This window comes from Oryzias melastigma, linkage group LG4 (genome assembly GCF_002922805.2).
Source record: "Oryzias melastigma strain HK-1 linkage group LG4, ASM292280v2, whole genome shotgun sequence".
NCBI classification, from domain to species: domain Eukaryota; kingdom Metazoa; phylum Chordata; class Actinopteri; order Beloniformes; family Adrianichthyidae; genus Oryzias; species Oryzias melastigma.
This window is the reverse complement of record NC_050515.1, coordinates 18,587,989-18,593,573: the sequence shown is the minus strand read 5'-3', so window position 1 is coordinate 18,593,573 and position 5,585 is coordinate 18,587,989. Positions and strand designations below refer to the sequence as shown.

The 5,585-nt window shown below is 35.1% G+C and overlaps 2 protein-coding genes across 5 annotated transcripts in view; both read left to right on the top strand.

The window, feature by feature from the left end:
* LOC118598679 (complement factor H-like) overlaps positions 1 to 5,585 on the top strand; it is a gene marked incomplete in the record, with an annotated part of 60,185 nt that overhangs the window by 27,530 nt on the left and 27,070 nt on the right.
* The window catches only part of LOC112150175 (complement factor H), a 66,268-nt gene that overhangs the window by 49,427 nt on the left and 11,256 nt on the right, over positions 1 to 5,585 (top strand). The gene's annotated exons all lie outside the window — the stretch shown is intronic.

The following is a 5,585-nucleotide window of genomic DNA, read 5'->3' as shown; positions in this document are numbered from 1 at the left end:
ACGCCTGATGACACCTGTAGAGGGAACAAGAGCTAAGAAGGGACAAAAGTTAAAGTTTGAATGCAGACAACGAGGAAAATTCATTCAAGGAAATGCAGAGATTGAATGTTTGGAAAGTGGAGAGTGGAGTGATGAACTTCCCAGATGTGGAGGTAAATGATTTTTTCTGTGCAGTTTCATGTGTTTGAGGTGATTTATGTCGTATAAAAGAGCTCATTGTCTACTACAAGCTTTTACAGACAATGAAATGCCAAAAAGACAACACACAAGTGTTCTCAAACTCTGTCTGCTAATAGATCAGTAAAGCTGAAAGATCAATTTGAAATAGGTTGAAACATAAAGTAAAAGTTGGACCTTGTGACTCCTTGCTAAACTCTTAGCATCAATAACTAAAATAAAGAATTTCAGAGATGTCATACAATCCAAACACAGTTTTTCAATTAAATTTAGCTTCTTAAATATGTAGGAAACTCAATAAAGCTTTTTTAACAATGAGTTGATGGATGGCTCTCTTTGTTTGTCCTTTAATGTTAATCTATTTTTTACAAAAGTTGAAATTATGAACATGATTAGAAAGATGCACAAGATTTCTTTAAGATTACTAACACAAATGCCTGTTTGTGTACATACACACATCACTGCAACTATCTCTACATGTGTGTCACAAGAAGTATTCTAGACTTGACGTCGAATAAAAGATTGTGAAATGAAACTCTAGATGAATCCAACATTAAAATGATTTATGAACTTAAAGCTGTAATTTTTTATTTTTTTTCTAATTTCCCACATTCTTGTAGATGTACCGTCATGTTCAGCTCCACCTGCAATTGAATTTGGAGATGTAATGGGAAGTAGAACTGAATATCAAGAGGGTGAGTCTGCTGAATACACTTGTCCAAGGTATTATGTAATGGAAGGAGGGCCACGACGAACCTGCAGGAGCGGACAATGGAGTGGACGTGTTAGATGTATCAGTAAGTACATCTTTAACTTATTCACCTTTTTTTTCATTTAGGATCGTTGTCTATTTTTATTCACAACAAACAATATCTCTGACAATATTCTAAATCACATTACAAATGTATTGGCAGTAAGCAAGTAAACAACAGGAAAATGCAAAAAGTTATTTTTTTAAGGGCTGTGTTAATATATATATATATATATATATATATATATATATAAATTACCAAGTCAATTATTCTATGTTAAGAGTAAAACGAATTTAAACAAACACTATAAAACAGCTCATCTCTTAGGTTATATTGAGACCTGAATAATCAATTGGTCTGGACCAGGTCCATTAAATTTGATCTGGATTTAGTCCTGAATCTCATATTTGGTCTGTTTTCACACTGACTTTAAACCAGACATTTCTATTTTGAAACAAAACTTTTAAAAAAAAAGCCGGGTGACTAAAATTTTCTTCAGTTATTGGCCAGAAGTCCACAGATTTACAAACCTTGTCAGGATAGTTCACTAATTCCATCTTTATTTTCTGGGCCAAATTTGAACATGTGTTTCAAGACCACATACAACACTTCTTACTTGATACTTTGCGATGGCAGAGGCATGCTGCAAGGTGATGACTGAGGAGACCTCGGATAGAAAAGTATGCTGATTAGTGTTTATGACATTTAGATTCTTGGGAAAATAGTGTGAGTAGCAATGTGTATCACGTTAAAAGTTAACCTGCATTTATCCGACCAAATTGTAATGAGTTGCTCTGTCCTATTGTTGTTACATGTTTGTCCACAGTTGGGTCTTTTCCTCTCTTCATATTTTGATCTAATGCTCGGCCACGGGGGTGTTTGGGTCCAGTTGTTCCTCTCTGAGCATGAAGCCTATTCAGACGGGAAACTCATAGAGAACATGAGATCAGTTCAACTGGAAACAAACCAAGACTACCTTCAAAGATGGGTCAGAGAGCGGTTCCTGGTCCTGAACCAGGATTTGATTGGGTGTATTCTGATGGAAAAATGAACTCTGGTTCAGTTTAAGCAAACTAAATGTGTCCAGTCTAAATACACCTTTAATACTGTATATCTCAACTTTAACAACCTTTAATAAGGACTTTGAGTCTTACACTTTTGATTTCAATAAATGCAAAATTCCAGAAAAAAAATTCAGATATTAAACTTTTAAAGAAGTTAAGATTTTCTTCATGCAACAGTCAAAGTTGAGTCTCTGTGGCGACCCCTGAGGGAACATGCCAAAAGTTGAACTAGAATATTCAACTAGCTAATCAGACAATACATTTGTTTTAACAAATAAATATTTTTTAATCTGGAAAATACTCCTTGATAATAAAAGATTTTCATTAGAATAATTCTAATTTAAAGGCTTTATCGGAGTTTGAGATATTCATCAATCGATGCTTCTGAGATTTATATGTATTTATATAAGAGTTTTAATTTTATAAGGAAGTGCCATCGAAATACTAACATTTTTTTTGCCAATAATACTTAATAGTTTCTTTTTGTTCTGTTTTTCATATATTTTACCATAGCCAATCACAATATATTTATGTTTTTTGTTTTTTCCAGAACCATGCATTGTGATTAAAGAAGAGATGGATGAACATTATCTTCAGCATCTAAAACATTGGCTGGATAAGATATATGCAGAACATAATGATCACCTTACATTCAGATGTAAAGAGGGAAAAAGACATGATGGTAGGGTGGGGATGCGTCAGCAGTGTGTTGAGGGTGTGATTGAGTTACCCACCTGTGTATAAAAGGCCTTCAAAGAGCTTGGTATGATTTATCTGGCCTCGGAAACTCATAATGTGCCATGAGTCATTTATGTTAAACTTTTGTATGCAGATTACATTCCTCAGATTCAAAATCAAATCATTGAAAAGCTGTTTGACACATTTTTTTTTATTGTTTTTGATCATCAATGTTTCATTGCATGTTAAAAATGTCTGTATCAACAAGTGCCCTATTCATTTCTAATGTTCGATGCACATAAATAAAATATAATCTCAAATGTATTGGGTGCTTTGTCTGTAAATTCTTTAATAAATCTCCATTTTAAAAATATATATAGTTTTTAATGAAATCTAACTGTTTCAAGACATGAGCATTATTGCAGTTTTGCATAAAACTGTTGTATAGTTTAATTTTATTCAGAGAAAATGTATAAAAAGAAAAATAAAATTAAAAAAAAAAACATATTTTACCAGATGTTGTCTGAGTAATATAATTCTTTTGTCAAGTTAGGGCAAGTGCCTTTGAAGAGTTGTAATATTAAAGTAAAAAGAGAAAAAATATATTACAAACATCAGCAGGAATCCAGGGGCTGCACGGTGGCGCAGTGGTTAGTGCTCTTGCCTCACAGCGAGAAGGCCCCGGTTTGAATCCCAGCTGGGGGATTTGGGACCTTTCTGTGTGGAGTTTGCATGTTCTCCCCGTGCATGCGTGGGTTTTCACCGGGGACTCCGGCTTCCTCCCACTGTCCAAAAACATGCCTCATAGGTTAATTGGTGACTCTAAATTGTCCCTAGGTGTGGGTGTGTGAGTGAATGGGTGTGTGATTGAGGCCCTGCGACAGACTGGCGACCTGTCTAGGGTGTACCCCGCCTTCGCCCTTCAGCAGCCAGGTTAGGCTCCGGCACCCCCGCGACCCCGAAAGGGACAAAGCGGTCAAGAAGATGGATGGAGGAGGAATTCAAACAGACATCACATAGAAATATCTACAAACACTATGACAAATAATATTAATAAAAAACAAAACGTGTCCCTATGTTTGTTTGATGTGTCATGGCAAGAAATTCATGTTTATGTTTAAAAAAAAACTTTAAAGTGTCACATTTGGCATTAATAGAGTTCTGGCTAAATTAATTTGTCATTTTTATTTTTTGTATTGTTTGTACAGCTAATACTATTCACTACAGCTAATACTATTCCCTACATCAGTCTGATTTTATATAAAATAAATGGCATTTTTTTTTTCTTGTTTGCAACATAAATTGTTATACACTAGCTTTCCTTATCTGCCACACACACTAAGTGTCAGTGCTGTACCGTCAGCTTCTCTCACAGCCCTACGCCTCGGCTGCTCGGCTGTCAGAATGTTTTTTTTAGGTTCAAACAACCTGAAACATTTTTGTGTAAGGAAGACAAGAGAGGGATCTGTTCATAAATGAGATGTTACTTGCACAAGAAGAACAGACGAAGAATGTCCAAACCGTTCTCCACTCCGCTCTGATCTTAGTTCTTGGTCCAGGTCTTCATTTTTATAACATATGGGACGGTCCCTAGTTACATTAACGTTTGTGGCTCTAAAGAAGGGTTCCCAAACTTTTTCTTGTGAGGGCCACATAACTGTTTTCTTCTCTGACGGAGTGGCCGGGTCGGTTTTATAAGCTAACACAAAAAGTGAAACAATCTAAACGTTTGTCTAAACGTGAACAACTGTGTGTTTCCAGAAAGCTACACACAACCATATTTTAACAATCCCTTTCTGTAATCTTCACCAAAAATGAATCTAAAACAGTCCAAAAAGTAAACCAGTAAATAGAGAATCCTCTCCTATCATGGTTCTTTTTAGACGTTGGAGAGCTGCAGCTCCTCTCACAGGGATCTTATAGCCATCTGGATCTTTTGACTCTTTAGGTCGTTTTATTGTTTTACTTAACTTATCAATAACTATAAATTCATGCAAAAAATGAATAACTGATGTAAAAATGTTTTTAGAAGTGTAAAATATGTTAAAGATTGTATTTTCCTCCCAGAAAAAAAATTCAAAATACATTATAAAAACAAAAAAAGAATTATTTACTATTCAACTTTTAAAGTGAAACAACATAAAACACAACAACCACAAAGCAAAATATTGTTGTTGGATGATCCTAAAAACGACCAGAAAGTGTGGTTAGTACTGATGTGCCTCTTTCAGTGCTTGCTGTTACGAGGAGGGTGTTTACATGTTACACACATGAATAAAATCCTCAGATCTGATGTCTGATCCTCATTACAACTTGTTCAGAATGTGACCTCATTCCAGCAAAGATGACTCAAAAAGATTCTTATCTAAGATGTGTGAGCAGATTTTTGTCATTTTAAATGTGATCGCGTTTAAACACTATTGATAACATTTCACTCTTTGAGAGCAACTGTAATGCTCAAGAGGCCCTTAATATGAGTTGGTTATCCAGAAATGAAACACTGTTCAAGCACTTTGATTATGGCATCAAATGTGTTCTTGTGGTCACCGACATTTATCCAGCCTTGTACCAAAAGATAGCAGGTTTCACAATAATTGTTTGGGAACAAAGTTCTCTGTAGGAGTCAATATTTGAAGTAAGATGTTCGTTTTGGGGGTGTTTCAGAGCCACACATCATACACTTTCTGTGGGCAGTTTTGTGCAATCCATGGTGAAGAAAATATCTGAACTGAACCAAAGACAGCAGCACTATCTTGATCTGAGACACCATGAAACCACAGCCCATTCTTTTGATTTTTCAGCTTTTGAGTCTTCTACAAGTCTCTTTGTCACAAAATGGTAAGAAAATCTACATTTCTTTTATTGACTTTTGTAACCTACATTTTTTTCATTATTATTTGTTCACATTGTTCTC